The sequence below is a fragment of the Onychomys torridus genome, chromosome 18 (assembly GCF_903995425.1).
Source record: "Onychomys torridus chromosome 18, mOncTor1.1, whole genome shotgun sequence".
Taxonomy (NCBI): Eukaryota; Metazoa; Chordata; class Mammalia; order Rodentia; family Cricetidae; genus Onychomys; species Onychomys torridus.
The window spans coordinates 46,261,762-46,278,231 of record NC_050460.1 but is presented as its reverse complement, the minus strand read 5'-3'; the positions used below and the strand labels follow the sequence as shown (position 1 = coordinate 46,278,231).

The following is a 16,470-nucleotide window of genomic DNA, read 5'->3' as shown; positions in this document are numbered from 1 at the left end:
AAATTACGTCTTTGAAAGCCTCGACTCCCCCAAGGGGTTTCCTAGAATCTGTCATTACAATGTCTGCTATGTCAATAGAAGCTCTCCTTTCCAGGAAATTCTGGTAGGCTGAAATGTTAAATGGGCACCCAAAATGAATAGGTAATGCAAGAGAGGCCTTGAGGGGAATGAGAATTTTGTTGTTCACAAAAGATTAAAGGTCTGCAGCATCCAAACACACAGTGAATGAAATGAACTTATGATTTGTAGATAGAACTTCCATTTGCTGTTTCAAAGACAGATAGCAGGGGAGACACATCAGACAGAAACAAATGGAACCAAATTCTAAAAATTGTCTGACCAGTGCTCCTCAGAAGTCCAAGGTCATCAAAAGAGGAAAGCCTAGGAAAATTCCACAGACCACACAGCCGACTGATCTGTAGTACCTAATGTTGTGGGGGTACCTCAAGTGGGACCCAGGGAATGGATGAGGGTATTAGCAACATCAAAAAATAAATAAATAAAACTATATCTGGAGCTGAGTAAATAGATTCAGTGTACCGATATCAGCCTTATTTTAGTTTCAAAGTGTTACGTAGTTATAGTGAATGTTAAATGGGGAAGAATCGGGGTGAAAGACAAGATCAGTCTGCATTATTATTTTTGTAGCTCATTGAATAAAGCTCATTTAAGGGCTAAAATACACTCAAATAATCTGTGGGTCTCCATCTCACTCTGCCTCTCTGTCTCCCTATGTGTCTCTACACACACACACACACACACACACACACACACACACACACACACACACACACACACAAGGCAGTGCCCTTCCAAATGTCTACATATCAAAAATACATTCACTTATCATCCCTTAGAACATTGCTTGATATAGAGTGGTACTCAATAAAATATTTATCATTGGAACTATGCCTATGTGATGTGGTATGTGTGTGTGTGTGTGTATGTGTGTACACTCAAGTGTATACATAGTACATGTGTGGTGGTCAGAAGATATTCACACATGTAGATTCCCCATCTTGTTTTAGACAGGGGCTCTTTGTTTTTTACCATTGTGTAAGCCAAGATAAGATCAGGAACCCTCCAGAGTTTCTTCTCTCTCTCTCTCTCTCTCTCTCTCTCTCTCTCTCTCTCTCTTTCTCATCTTCCCACCAGAGCACTGAGATTCTAGGCATGTGCATCAGCTGTTGCATGTGGAAGGCATTGTTTCCTTAATCTACCATCTGTGGCTCTTACAATCTCTCTGTGTCCCTTTCTATCTAGATCCATGAGACTTGAGGGGGTGCTTCTGATAAAGACATCCTATTTAGGGCTGAGTGTCCCAACATCTCTCACTCTCTGCATACTACCCAGTATGGGGTCTCTATGTTAATTATCACTACTAGAAATTTCTCTAAGGAGGATTCAGTGATGGGCTAATCTGTGTGTATAGCAACATGTAATTAGTTGTTCATTTCTTGGTAGGTTCATGTATCAGAATAAGAGCTTTGCCTGTGTGGCCCACAACCTATCTAGTCTCAGGTGCTTGGCTTTGTACCCAGTGCCAGGTGTGGGATCTATCTCATGGAACAGGCCTTCAATCCAGTCTTGGTTACTCCCATAATGTTTGTGCCGATGTTGTTCCGGGTAGGAAGAAAGCCACTGTAGTGGACAGGGTTCATAGGTGAGTAAGAGCAATGATTACCCTTCTGCTCTCAATAGCATGTACACTAACATCCGGGACCATGAATGCTAGTTGCAGCTGGAGAGTTTCTCTCCAGCTCCTGCCAAGCCCCAGCAGTCCTGCAGCCCTCTTATAAAATAAACACACAGACACTTACATTATTTAACTGTTTGGCCTAATGGCTCAGGCTTCTTGCTATCCAGTTCCTATATCTTAAATTAACCCATTTCTATTCATCTATACCTTGCCATGTGGCTTATGGCTTACCAGTACCTTACCTCTCACTTTTCATGGTGGTGGCTGGCAGTGACTCTCTGCCTCAGCCTTCCACTTCCCAGAATTCTTCTCCTCCTTGTCCCACCAACCCTATCCTTCCTGCCTGGCTACTGGCCAATCAGCATTTTATTTATCAATCAATCACAGCAACATATATTTACAGCATACAGGACATCCCACAGCAGCTAGTCATCAGAGGTAAAGCTTCTAGTTGAGTGCCATGTCGATGACTTAAGTATGTGGTGTTTACAGCAATAATATCTTAACTGTCAGGTTGTATAAAAGCATTGGCAATAGCCTGTTATGTTTGAGTAAGGGTCTATAGAACCTTGCTTGATATAGAGTGGTACTCAATAAAATATTTATCATTGGGACTGTGTCTATGTGATGTGGGGTGTGTGTGTGTGTGTGTGTGTGTGTGTGTGTGTGTGTATACACTCAAGTGTGTACACAGTACATGTGTGGTGGTCAGAAGATATTCACAGGTGTAGATTCTTACATTCACAGGTGGCCCCTTTGGCCAACAACTCAGAAAAAAATAATCTATTCTTGCTATTGAGGATTTTGTTTGTTTCCTAAATATACAGAACAGAAAAAGGATATTAAAAGCTGCAAAGGAAAACAAAAAAACCAACTCACATATAAAAGTAGGCTCATTAGATTCTTTTTCAATGGAGACTCTGAATACCAGAAGGGCTTGGATGTGTGTTCTACAATTTATGAGAGACCAGATGCTACCCCAGCTGGATACTACTATACCCAGCAAAGCTATCAATCATAATGGAAAGAGAAGGAAAAGCATTTCATATTAAAAACAAATTTAATCAATTTCCACCAACCAATCCTGCTCTACTGAAGACACTAGAAGAAAAACTTCAATCTGAAATGAAGGTAACTAAGTCCAAGAGGATGAAAGGAATAAACAATTCTATATCAGTTAACCAAAAAAGAAAAACAATAAAAACAAACACTACAATAAAAAATAACAAGAATTAATAAGCACTGTTCGATAATAACCCTTAATATTAATGGTCTCAATTTTAAAAATGGTCAGTATGATTTTGTGTTGGTTGTGGCAGTATTTATCAATCTTATCAAAGCTGCCTGGGCAATTTACTACATATAAGCTATAGAGAGGTATGGTTGTTTAAAATGTCTGTGTGTTTGGTCTTATAAATCAAAAATTATTTATTTATGGCATTATAAAATTACTGTAAGATTATATGATATCTATTATTTTCTGAGTTTAAAGCTAAAAGTAAACCTCCATTAATTTGAATTTTAGAAACTTGAAGAAATGTAGCTATTGTATATAATAACTGAATCCTATGGAATAACACATTAATCTCATGAAACTCCAGTTTCGTTGGGTCTCCAATGGCACTTCTAGGGTTAAATCACAAAGGTAAAATATTTCACAAGATATAAAGTACTATAAACTGGCAAGCTATTGCAAAGATCTAAGTTGTATTTGTTCCTGATGCAGATGTATTTCTTTGAGCTCTTTGCAAAATTAAGTAAAATATTCAATTTCTGGAACTTAAAGCTATCAAACCTCTCTGAAAGCCTCACAATAGTTTGGTAGATGGAAAACTGAAGACCAAAATTGCCTTTCTGAAGAATAGAGCTTTGTAAAAGATGGAGCTAGGAAGATATAAAAACACGGGCTCACTTCAAGATGCAGAAGTGGGTAAAATTGAGGTGCTAATCAAAATGTTTGAAGACTGTCATCCTTCTAAGAATAATGCCATCCCTAAGAGCCATGTGTTCAACATCTGCAAACCAAACGCAAATGAAAAATTCTATTAGCTTGTACCAGAAATGTGAACACTCAGCTCAAACGGAGGCTGTTGTGAGGGTATAATTCAAAGTAATATCAAGATGGAAATGATGAGTGAGGAGAAAAGGTAAAAATTATTACATAAACACAATTTATTTTGGAAACGCATATGAGCTCACATGCAAGGCAGCAAAATCTTAACTTTCTCTTGGTAATTGAATAGCGGAGTCAGCACAGGTTTTCAGAAGGAAATAAGAAACCAGACTATGCCAAATGAGTATGATCTGTGAACACTTTTCTGATTCCCACAGGCCAAAAGGAGTATTTTGTTCTTTTTGTTCCAGTTGCCCCATTGACTTATCTCCATAGTATCTGCACAAGGTAATTTTATGCCATCTAAAAGGAGGGAAACTCAATTAAGAAAATGTCTCCATAAGATCAGGCTGTAGGCAAGCCTATAGAACATTTTCTTAATTAGTGATTGATGGAGAAGAGCCTAGCCCATTGTGGTTGGTGCCATCCCTGAGCTGCTGGTCCTGGGTTCTCTAAGAAAGCAAGCCATGGGAAGCAAGACAGTGAGCAATACCATTCCATGTCCTCTGCATCAACTCCTGCCTCCAGGTTCCTGCCTTGTTTGAGTTCCTGCTCTGACATTCTTTGATGATAAACAGAAATAGGGAAGTATAAGCCAAATAAAGCCTTCCTTCTACAACTTGCTTTTTGGGTCATGGTTTTTCATCACAGCAATAGGAACCCTAACACCATTACCACATTTATTTTAGTCTTGTGTATACATAGTGGTTCCTCTTAAACTGACCTTTCAAGGAAGCAGAAATGCCTCATCTCCCAAGAAACTGTTATTAAATCACAAAGGGGTTACATTTTGACCAGCGAATATCTCACTATGAATCTTAGGTTCCTCTCAGAATAGCAAACAGGGATATAGCCATTTTAAAATATTTAAATATGGCTGGAAGTTACTCAGGCAATGAGTAGGAGCAGTCATAGGAGGCTTGGTTCGATTTCCATCCCCTCATAAAGTGGGCAAGATAGCTCACGCCTATCACTCTAGGGGTCAGTAAGTTGAGGCAAGAGGATCAGAAGTTCGAAGTCATCCTCAGCTACCAAGTGAGTTTGAGGCTGACCTAAGCTACATGAGACCCGAGCTCAAGGCAAACAAACAAAAAATCAAGTAGATAAATCAAAACACAGTGTAATTTTTCAGCTTAGGAATGCTCAGCTTAGGAAACAACTTTACACTGTATTGAATTCAGCAGCTGTTTTGATTCATCTTATGAACCAATTGTTCAGGCCCTACTACACAGAGCTCTGACTTCAGAAAAGTCACTCACATGTTTGATATAGGATTCCGGCGAAAACCAAGTTACAGGACCCAGCTCCATACATGTTAGACAGGAGAGACACTGAAAGATTGGTGGGTTGCAGTTTGTAATCTCTATTCTGTTATTCATAAGTATTCAATGACTATGAAATGCATGACCTATACAAAAGTCAGGAAGATTTTTTGACGATGTGATGGGCCCGTTTGTTCAGTCCAAGTATTTCCCTATAGTCCTTCACCACTTCCTCGAATTTGTCCCTTTGTTTAAACCACACAGGATTTATATCCTTGTTCCATTCCATTTTTCAATGAGTAGGAGAAAAAATGACTCTGTCATGCCTTGTAAACATCCATCATGGAACTTCCACTTGAAAGGCTCTTAAAAAGGTGTCCCATTGAAGGTGGTTGAGGGGTCAGATGAGGCAGAGAAACTCATGAACAAATCTGAACTTCCTTTATAGAAGAGACTTCAGAATCTCATATGTGCTAGTATATAAGGATGCTGTATAAATGAATTAGAAAATACTGTAGTACAGTGGCATTCAAATCTATTTTTATGTCCACCCTGTGTTCAAAGGAATACTTTGCAAAACAAGGGCAAAAGGTATGACACTTTGGAAAACTGCCCTAGAGAACAGTGATTTTCCCTGTTTGCCTGTCACCTAGTGATGAGAGTCTAGGAAGGTAGGAGCAGAAATCTTTGTGTTCCAACAAGCTCTCACAGAGGTGGAGGGTTGTGTGGTCAAATAGGTACTAGTAAGTGGACCTAGGTTTGAAAATCTACTATATACATCACCACACTTTTTCCTTATAGAAGTTTACCATTCTTAGAAGTTAAATTTCTGTTATCCATCTACCACAAACTTCTCTTATATGTGTAGTAAGATGTATATGACAAAAGGCCCCAGAAGATCTGAGTTCAAGTTCGACATCAGTAATGTTGTAGGCTTAGATTACTGATACTAATAGCAAGGTCTCTTGCTTGTTGCATCTACAATTTCAATATGGCAACTGCTTGGGATTAAAACAGTGTTAAGAGGTCTAAAATGCAAAGAAACACCTAGAGATTTTCCTTCCCAAGAGTTTTCTACCAGGGGCTCTCCAAAGGCATGTGGAAGATGAGAATTGAAAGGAGACCTGCAGAGGTTATTTGCCCAGAGTTAAACAGCTCATTAGTGACAAAATTGGGACCTAAATTCTATGCTCTGACTCTTGCTCCAGTCACTTATCATCTATGCAAAATGAGACGGCCTCCAGAAATCAGTTCTGAACCCCTCGTGCCCTCACAGCTACAAATCTATCCTTTCAGCAGCATTTAAATCTTTAATTAAAATGTGGTGTCTTTGGTGGCAATTTTAAGGAAAATTACTTCAAAGTTAAATGCAGGATTCTAAAGTTTTATTGAAATAAAACACCCACCTCAGTATTCAACCCACCCCATCCAATGTGGTATATAGTAATGTCTGTCATCAGGGAATCTAGGATAATCCCATAACCAATCTTATGATCTCTCACCCAACGAGTGATAAAACAATCACGTTGTTTTCTTTTTTAGCTCTACAATGTATCTACACTGTTCTTTAGATTCGGAGCCCAAAAGCCCAGTGTAACATCTGTACCTTTTCATGCCGTTCCTAACTAATTCCTTTTACATGCCTAGCTTTATTCACATAAACTTGAAGAAAATATAACGATTGAGGTTGTCCATATCTCATGACTTTACTATATGCCTTCTCTCTGTCTAGAACAGTGGTTCTCAGCCTTCCTAATGCTCTGGCACTTTAACACAGTTCCTCATATTGTAGTGACCCTCAACCAGAAAATTATTTTGTTGCTACCTCAGAACTACAATTTTGCTACTATTATGAATCGTAATGTAAATATCTGATATTCAGGATTATCTGATATGTGACCCCTGTGAAAGGGTCATTCAACCCTCAAAGGGGTCACTACTCACACATTGAGGACCACCGGTCCAGACTGTTTGTCCCACCCAGTCCAAGCCTTCATTCAGTGAACTCATATCTGAATTTGTTCTGAGATGCTTCCCATGGCCTTCCTCACAACTGCTGACTTCAAAGGTTCTTCTTCTTGACCATAAGCATCAAGAAGGCAGATGCCTTAGCAGAGAATAAATCCTCAGCCTACCTACTTGCAGAGGCAATTCGACAGAGAACACCAAACAGAAGAGCAAGGGGGCAAGAAGTGGGCATTATGGAGGAAAACATCAGGAAGACAAGAGAGGAGGAATGGATGGACAGAGTAGAAAGGAAGGAAACAAACCCCGTTATTCTGACCACAACATCCTTAAGCAGGTATATTCCCTTAGATCTAATAGGACTATGGAAAGAAGGCTTTTTGAGTTTACTTGTGAAAGTTAAAGACATATCAAGGTTCTAAGAATCAAAGAGGACAAATAAACAGATTTTTAAAAACCAACAAGAACCCAATTGTATACTGAACACTATAAACATCTCAAACCTGAAACATCAGTTATGAATAAAGCTTCCTGTATATCTTAAAACACTGAGTAACATGTCTGCATGCACACTATTATGCTGAAGCATTGCCTAACACACCCATGTACATACTGTTACACTAAAACATTTAATAACACATCTGTGTACATAATCTTATACTAACACGCTGCATAACAAACCTATATGCCTACATTGTCCTGAAAAGCCCAGTATGCTCCAAAATCCAGGGGCACCAAAAATTGCTAAGTCATGCACTGCTCAGGTCAAGCTTCTATTAAAGATAATATTTCCATCATTTAGGAAGAAGCAATATTCATTTCTGGTAGCAAATTGATTGCTCCATTGTATTGAAGACAAACTATGAGTCCTGCAGTGAAGTCAAAGACACTGAATGTAAGCAATAGACAGAGCCTTAATTTGGAAAGACTCATGCTAGATATTCAAGCCTGCACACAGCAAAAGCACATACAGATCCATTTATCTGCCTTGGAATGAAAGTTAGCCAGATGGACCCTGCTGGGATTTGTACCTGAAAGTTACAGGAAAATGTAAAGGCACAGGAAAAGTTCTTGGGACACACCAGTTAAGCAGAATAAATTTTAAAAAATAACTACTGACTAAGCCAATAAGATTTGGTTAAATTAAGTTTCAGTGAAAAATAAGATAGATCACACTTGTACTTAAAAATATATGTATTCTCCCGCCCCAACCCCATGCATGGTCTTCTCTCTCTCTCTCTCTCTCTCTCTCTCTCTCTCTCTCTCCCAATAAAGCTCTAGAAAGGTAATATATATACACATACATACATATATAGATAGATAGATAGACATATTCTAAATTTTTAAATCTCACCAATTTTTTCTATAATTAAAAATTGTTATCTTATATAGGAATATATCCAGTCTCCAAAAATACAAATAAAAAAGTTGAAGTAATCTGTGTGGGAGGATAATGCTGTTCCCTCACAGAGAGTGCAGGTTATTAAACCAAAACCCCAGTGCCAACCATAGGTTGTTATCATGGTGTTGTTAGTCATTGAGGTCCCAGAGGCTCCCAAAGCAATCCAAGTCATTGCCATTACTTTTGGTTGTCTACCACAAGTAGATTGTAAGATCCTATTGTGTGAGGTTGAAGAGATGGCTCAATGGTTAAGGGAAGTCATTGTTCTTGCAGAGCACCCAATCTCCATTTCCAGCATCCACATAGCTGCTCAAAACCATCTCTAATTCTAGTTCTATGGGTCCCAACTCCCCCTTCTGGTCTCCATGAGCACTGTACTACTAAGGTGCACATAGCATCATCCACACAGGCCAAACATATACAGATTACAAAGATAATAACAAAATCTGTTGATGAAGGAAAGCACTGTGTATCCTGGTTGTCATGCTGCAACAGAGCTAGAAGTTTCCTCTCTAGCTTCCACAGTGTTGAAGGTACTATTCAGGACACTAGAAGAGAAAAGTCATCAAGGTCTCACCCAGAAGCACACCAGGCAACCTACTGGGCAAGATGATCCCTTAGATTCAATAGCTGTATGATTGCCATGAGAACAACAGCTTTCTGATCAGAGGTACGGTACACAGAGAAGAACATTAGTCTGGTACTGTAAACCTGTTCAAACGCCTATAGCTGGGAAGACCATAGGCCCTGTAAGGAATCTACAACTGCTGCTTTGTTGTGCTAAATGGATGTAGTGAACTGACCTCTAAATATTTGTTTTACTCGCAGATCAGGCCAGCACCCACCCTTGGTCATAGAAGATTCTTTTTGTAGTGGGCAGAACTTACCATAGTTAATCAGTGAATCTTCTAAGAACAAGTGGCTGTTCAATGTCCGATCCTCACTGGATGTCTATAAAACACACCACCACCACCACAACATACACACATGCACATCATGGCTCAGGGAGCATCCAGAGGAAGGTCAGAAAGAATGTAAGAGCTGGAGAATGGGGAAGACTGCTGACTTCTGGGCTCAACATGGTCACTGTACTCATGACAGGAGCTATGGTTACCTGCAAAGAGCTGTGTAAGATGGGGCCTATAAACAGTCTAGCATGGATAGAGGAGGGTCCCATGAGGGGACACAGACTCCTTTTTTTTAGCTTGATAGCCACTGGTAAGCTGGTAGTGCACCTGTTAATCCCTCACCCATGTTTACAGATACAACCCTAGTCAGACTCAAAATGAAAAGACACAGAAGTAAGAGATAGCAGGGTGTGTTGGAAGGAAGTTCTTTAGGAGGAGCCAACAGTATACCAGAAGGTAATGAAGGGTGACAGTAATAAAATGTGTTACATATATATATATATATATATATATATATATATATATATGAAACATCAAAGAATAAATTTTAAAAATATATTAAGATTCTCAATAAAAATCCTATTTTAAAACACAGAAAAAAAAATCCTAAAGCCTGGAGACAGTAAATGGCCTGATGGAGATTACACCAGGAGGCTCTGGTATTATGAGGACCAGAACTCCAATGTCTTGACACTGTAGCTAAATGTCTGAACATCACATCATTCTGAAGCAGTCATAACTTTCTATTCAGCATTTTCTTCCTTAAACAAGTGCACCACATTCTATTTGAGGTTATAGATATCTAAAATCCCCATATGGTTTTGTATCAACTTCCTCCAAGGCAGAGCACCCCTTCCTGAATTCGTGCAATAGGCTATTTTTACTCTGAAGAATTGTATTTATATCTGTGTTCTATTTTATCCTCATGCTTGCACATCATTGTCCTTGCCTTCTAGAGGAATTTGGATTTGAGATCTGCCATTCAGGGTGTGAGGATCTCCTCCTGAGTCTGAATCACTGAGGAAGCCAAAGAGAGTGGTTTCTACCTCTTCATTCAGGTCATGATAAAGAAACTGAATTTGGAAGATGGATTGCTCTTTTCCAACCCTCCAGGAGGCTTGGCATGGGAAGAAGAACTATAGGTTGTGCCCACATAGCTTACATTGATCCTCCCAAAAGATTCTTGCATTTGACACATGGTTTTCTAAAACTTCTAATAACTATAACTGCATCTACTACACGTTAATCCACATGTAAGAAACAGTTATGAAATCCTATATTCTATTGTGTTCTATAGCTGCTAAACTTCTTTCAGAGGCATTTTCTCATCTTCCAGGCAGAAAAAATAATCAAGCTATGGTTTACTGTTTATGTTCTCTAGATTAGAAAACAAAGTTTTGGAGAAGTCAACTGACTAATCCACCATCAGCTGGCTAATAAATATTGAAGACAATGCCCTCAGATGCTCATTCTGGAAACTTTGTGATACATACATATTTGGATAGCATGCATAGTTTTCAAACATGTTGCTGAAGTGATTTCAAAGCATTGAACTAAAAAGAAATCCCCAGTGAATTATGTATCTAGTTGAAAACCACAAGAACCCAACAGAGATGGGGGGGAGTGCCTCCTGTCTTTCCATTTGCTTTAACAAGACAGATTCTATAGGATTTCACAAACCTGGTTTCCAATCCTATAAGTACACATATTTGCCAACTTGAACTTCTAATCTCCAATGTGTAAGATCCCTGGTCCACTCTGACCTTTGTCCCAATGAGTGAATTTTTATAGTCAAGAGTATTCTAGTTGTTGAGCTAAAAATTTACTGAGACATCTCCAAAGACCAGGAACTGGTGGTCTTACTCCCCTACTATTTCAGTTCTTTAAATGACCTATGAAATTGACCCCCTAGAATATCTGGCTCAATCCCAATTGCCAATGGAGTTTGAAGGGAAGCCATCACTACAAGATAGTGATGTTTAAAATCCAGCCACTATCAAGCCTTTAAGTCTACTGTTTCTGGCTTGCATTCTATGCTCAAGCTATCTATGAAGACCATAATTACATGCCACTTGAGTGCCAGGTTCCTCAGTTCTGTAAAGATGCCACACATCAAGCTAGATATCACATCCTAAGGGTCAGTTTTGTATCCTGACAAAGCTGAGGACAATAGCAATCACCAGTGATCATGATCATGCTTCAGGATGGCACACCATTTTAGAATTGAGCAAACACTTCCCTAGATATCACTGAAAGCCTCACACTAGTTATATGAAATAAACAGCACAGACACCATGATCTCCATTTTATAAATGAAGAAAATAAAATCTGGCAAATTTAGTGACCTACAGGTACTGAGTGAGCGAGATGGGTCTCAAATTAATGGACTCTTAGGCAAGTTTAGTGAGGAACATAAAAAGTTATGTGACTGTTTAACTTCAATAAAAAAAGAAAGGTAACATGAACCACCTATATTCAAAGGATGCCTTTGAAGAGTTCAGTGGAAAGTGTCACCATCGCAACTGAGTTCAACAAAAGGGCATGCAAGCCTTCTGTACTGTCAAACAACATTCCTGCGCATGCTTGAATGTGTGTGTGTGTGTGTGTGTGTGTGTGTGTGTGTGTGTGTGTGTGTGTGTTTGTAAGCTAGATGGAAATCTTGTATGGTGTTCCTCAGGTGCCATCTACTTGGTTTTTGAGACAGTTTCTCACCAGTAGGCTAAGCTAGCTAGCCAGTGAAGTACAGAGCACCATGTCATTGTTGTTGTTGTTGTTGTTGTTGTTTTTAAATGAGTTCTGAGGTGAAATTCGTGTCCTCATACTTACAAGCCAATGCCTCATTGCCTAAGATATCTCCCGAGTGCTCATCACACAAGCTCTCAAGTCTTCCTATCTCAGACTTCAAACCAAACCAAACAGACCTTGAGGCTAAGCTCATCACGTACCAGAAAGAGCCTCTGTTCTGTTATGACCAAAGAAGTAAGCAATGAATATGCCTTAAGTTTTTCTATCCAAAGAAAATCAGTAAGTTACATCAGGAGTGGGGGCACGGGGGATGAACGCCATGCAACCTGCTGACTGATTTGGATAGCAGCAAAGGTGAGACACATGAGGCTACAAACACTCCCATGGGAAAGCAGCTGAGTTTCATCTGACATAACAGTCAAGTGCCAACTCAAAAAAAAAAAAAAAAAAAAAACACCCAAGTACGAGAATGAAAAAGAAAATGACAAAGCGCATTATGACTCTGAACAATATCCTGACAGGAAATGGAGGGCTCAGCAGGCTCCCGCACATTAAAAATCTTGCCCCATCTGATGTGGGCTGAACTCTCAGAGGAGAAATCACAGTCAGGCTAAATGTGGAACAGGAGAGAACAGAAAGCACAGAGCAGAAGCTCACATGTAGGCTAATAATGTAGAAACGTTCTAGAACATTGCTCTTCCAAGGATGGTCCCTGAACCAGCAGCCACACTGTTACTGGGAACTTCTTTAGTGATGCCGAAGAAGATCATGCCTAGGGAATCAGATACTCTGCTGGGGGAGGTGGGTGTCCAGCCACCTCGGAATGAGGCTTCCTGAGTACTCAGACTCTAGCTTAACGTCACTCGAAATGTGAGACTTGCCCTTGCCCCATGTTTTCAGCCAAAGAAACTGAGCATCAGATGATGCTCCTGTTTGCTGTGAACATGGAGAGGATGTGGTCTTGACACTTCCTACCTATAGCAGCTCCGTAGATGCTATAAATAGCAATTCCATTTAGCAAGTGCTCTCTGGAAGCTCAGTAAGAGCAAGGGACAGGTATGAGATAATTAATCATTCAATTATAGTCATCATACAGTTAATTAAACATAGTTTACTCTTCCTAAATTATTTAGCCCCCAGAGAACTTATTATTGGACTTCAGTACATTTTTCAATTCCCATCGGAAGGCGTCCTTGTTCAAGTGCATTGTGGACCCCACTAAAGATACTGAGTAGGCAGGCAAAAGCTAGTATCTGAAAAAAAATCTCCATTTCCAAAACATCCCTGGCTGATGCTAATGTGTGGATTCAAGGACCACATATTCAGAACCCTCATATTATTTATTCCTTTACATTTGTTTTTTTTAAATGATGTCTTAGAATAGGGCACGTGCTGGCAAATGTTTAAAGAGAGGCCCTGGGTAGGGGACACCAAAAGCAACAATTTGTGGCATTTGTCAATTTTGTGGGCTAAATACGCTAATCATGATCTGTATCAGCTAACAGCATGATGTCACTAAGGTCAAGTCTGGAAGTAGCTGGCATTAATGCACATTTACTTCTCCTTGATATGCTGCCTGATTTCCACCGCCCCCCTAGTGTAGAAATTCTGAGCCAAACAGATGCTCCTAGTTAATTCTGCTCCCTTCTCTGGTGAGTCATGGGCTCTAACAGGAGCATCATGTGAGGATCCATTCCTCACAACAAAACTTCGAGTAAATTTCCCCAAATAGAGAGCAGTCATGCTGAGTGTTGGACACTCAGAACTTGACTTGACAATGGGCTTTGTAGCAGACAGTGTACTAGAAAGTATAAATAAATAAAAATAAATGACAAATAGGAGAGCTTCTGTCACTGGGCAAATAGTACAGTGGGGCTTCTAGAGTAAAATTCAGTGGTTCACTCTGAGGAAGAGTTCAAATATCAAATGCAGGAAGAGTTCAAATATCAAATGCAGCTAAGCCAGTATGCTGAACATTTAAAACAACTGAGTTCCTGAATAAACAGACAGTAAGAAAAATATTAAAGGAAAAAAATCCATATCCTTTTTCCTTTAGTCCTTCTAAGCTATATATTCTGGAAAATATTCTCTGTGCCTTCTATGAAACAATGGCATCCTTCTCTGTCCCTTCATGTTCTTGACAGGAATGCAAAGAGTTCACTTCATCTTCTTGTCTGGTGGGTCATCTTAGTAACAATCCTGACTCACCCTCAATAACCAGCTTCCAATACTAGAATTGCATCTCAGTAGTGAAATTTACTCAGAGTCTCGGATGATTTACTAAGAAGTAAAATATTCCATGCCATGTAGACAAAATATAGTTCTACAATATAGCTGCCTTGAAAAGATGTGCTTTCTTTGAATCCAGAGCTTTGATCAAGAGCCGAGCCAGGATTGTTGAATAGTAACATTTCAATGTTTTGCCATTACAAAGCCTTATCTTGAGCCTTTTAGGCAATGGCAATATAACATAAAACTTGAATAATTACATCTCTGTAAACCAATGATGAGCCAAATTGTCATCTAGTGTTGGGCGAGCAAAATCGCTAGTCCATGCATGGCTTGCTAACCTCACATTCCCAAAGCTTTGAGACACCCCCTCCACCAAGTTGCTATTAGCAAGCAATGACCCCGCACTAAAGAGCTTAACCTGCACAGAGTTCACTTGGAGTTATTCAGTACAGCTCTGTAATTCCACACTTGAAATGACTCTTGTCATTGGACCAGAGCCACAACAAAATTAAAGCATTTCCTATTCAACTTTGCCAACTGCAAGAACTCATTCACTTAAAGCTTGATGACAATGAGTTGATTCAATTGCCATTCAAGAAGTAGTTTTGTAAAATGTTTCCTGTTAGCAGCCCACACTAAGCTTCCGTTCTCTGTGCTTCTTTCTCTCTCCCTCTGTTTTCCCCAAAGATTTAAGGAAAATTATTTCCTGAGAAAGCAGAGCTTTTGGTGGTTCCAATGAGGACATGTCAATGGATTCCAATAGGCCCATCATCATTATATACCATATACATATATCATTGTGTTCCCAAAACCCCAAATTAGGAGCAGCAGGGTATGCAAACCTTCCTAACCCCCCTGCTTCTTCTTATTTATTTATTTTTGTTGAAAATAGATTTTTTCATAGAATGTATTCTGATCATGGTTTTACCTCCCCAAATTCTCCCAGATCCTCCCCACTTCCTCACCCACACACATTTCTCTCTCTCTCTCTCTCTCTCTCTCTCTCTCTCTCTCTCTCTCTCTCATTGATACAAAGAGGCATCTAAAATAAATAAATAATAATAATAGAAAATAAAACAGACAAATCAGAACCGGACAAAACAAAACAACAGGGAAAAAAAAGCCCAAGAAAAAGCTCAAGAAACACACATAGAGGTAGAGGCACACACGTTCACACACATAGAAGTCTCATAAAAACACAAAACCAGAAACCATAATATAGACATAAGGGACCTCTAAGGTAAATAAATATCTAAATAAATAAAGCCTTGGTGAGGCGACAAAGCATTATGAGACAGAGAACCTCCAGAAGTGCCATTGAGTTCATTTTGTGCTGCCCATCTACGCCTGGACTTGGAGCATAACCTTCAAACATTAGCATACCCAGGTTGACTACTTTGTTGAAGAACATTGAGTTTTCATTTGTGAGAAAGTAACAATTGGAAATAGTTTCTGGGTTAAGGATGGGGTCTTGTGTCCACTTCCCCTCTCAGCACTGAAAATCCATGTGGCACAGACCTGTGCAAGCCCTTTTCTTGCTGCCCTAGTTTCTGAGTTCATATGTGCATCAGTCCTTCAGTGTTTAAAAGGCCTTGTGACCTAGACGTCCTCCATCCCCTCTAGCTCTTATCATCTTTGTGCCTTCTCTTCCATGGGGTTCCTGGAGCCCTCAGGGGAGAAATTTGATGGAGACATCCCATTTAGGACTGAGTGTTTCAAGATTTCTCACTCTCTGCGCATTGTCTAGCTGTGGATCTTTGTATTTGTTCCTATCTACTTCAGGAGGAAGTTTCTCTGATGGTGGCTGAGCAAGACACTGATCTGTGAGTCTAGCAGAACGTCATTAGGAGTTATTTTATGAGTCATTGCAGAATGTCGTTTTATCGCTGTGTTTCCCTTAGCAAAATAGTAGTATGTGATTTTCCCCTAGGTTCCTGACCTATGTATGCAATGTCTAAGTAGGCACCAGCTCTGTGTTTCTGTGTTCAATGAGTTAATGAGCTGTGTGGTTGTTGTCTTCCACAATAGTGCATTACCATCAGCCTGTGGAAAGCAACCAATAGCCTTGGCTGATTATGGTTTCCCCTCCAATTCTCCAAGATCCTCTCCACTTCCTCACCCACACAAATTCTCTCTCTACTCTC

General features: G+C 39.7%; 1 protein-coding gene across 1 annotated transcript in view; it reads right to left on the bottom strand.

The window, feature by feature from the left end:
* The window catches only part of Ctnna3 (catenin alpha 3), a 1,414,880-nt gene that overhangs the window by 767,353 nt on the left and 631,057 nt on the right, over positions 1-16,470 (bottom strand). The window lies entirely within an intron of this gene.